At 40.1% G+C, this 723-nt stretch overlaps 2 protein-coding genes across 16 annotated transcripts in view; both read left to right on the forward strand.

The window, feature by feature from the left end:
- The window catches only part of nrcama (neuronal cell adhesion molecule a), a 1,100,153-nt gene that overhangs the window by 148,111 nt on the left and 951,319 nt on the right, over window positions 1-723 (forward strand). The gene's annotated exons all lie outside the window — the stretch shown is intronic.
- The window catches only part of mdm1 (Mdm1 nuclear protein), a gene marked incomplete in the record, with an annotated part of 35,443 nt that overhangs the window by 3,765 nt on the left and 30,955 nt on the right, over window positions 1-723 (forward strand).

A 723-nucleotide genomic window follows, 5' to 3' on the forward strand; every position in this document is an offset into this window, starting at 1 on the left:
ACCTCCTTTCTCTACTTTTATCCTTTAGTAAATCTTATTCTTCAGTTATTTACACATTATTATTTACACACCATAGACACAGATGCACACATACACAAGCACATTTAAACCCTTTTTTTTTTTCTCTTCTAAAATTCAACTTCAAACTTCAACTTCAACTTTATTTATTTGTCATTTTATATGTACAGATGCATAATAAACGAAAATTGCGTTTCATGTACAGCTTTAAATATTGCAATGTATTTCCAGGTGCAATGGAATACATTTCCGATATTACAAATATTTATACAGAAGTGCAGCAGTGATCAAAGTGTACCAGTGCAGGGATGAACAGTGTGCAATTGAAGAGTAAAAAAGTAAAAAAGAGAGGCACTGAAATGGCTAAAAGTTCAGCAGCATTTAAATACCCGATGGCGTGCAATAGTGTCAGAGTTCGTTTATGCACAGATTCAACAGTCTGATGGCAGTGGGGAAAAACTGTGCAGAACCTGGTGGACCCCAGCGATGCTGCGGAACCTCTTTCCAGAGGGCAGCAGGGTAAAACAGTCCATGGTGGGGGTGTGTGGGGTACCCTTTGATTATATTTCGGGCTCGGGACACACAGCGCTGTGATGAAGTGTCCTTAAAATTATAACATTTTCTTAAGGGAGAGCCCCTAAACCACCACCCCCCCACCCCCACACCCCCAAATGTATATCCCCAAGTCTTCCATAAACTTCGGGA

The sequence above is a fragment of the Etheostoma spectabile genome, chromosome 23, assembly GCF_008692095.1.
Source record: "Etheostoma spectabile isolate EspeVRDwgs_2016 chromosome 23, UIUC_Espe_1.0, whole genome shotgun sequence".
Taxonomy (NCBI): domain Eukaryota; kingdom Metazoa; phylum Chordata; class Actinopteri; order Perciformes; family Percidae; genus Etheostoma; species Etheostoma spectabile.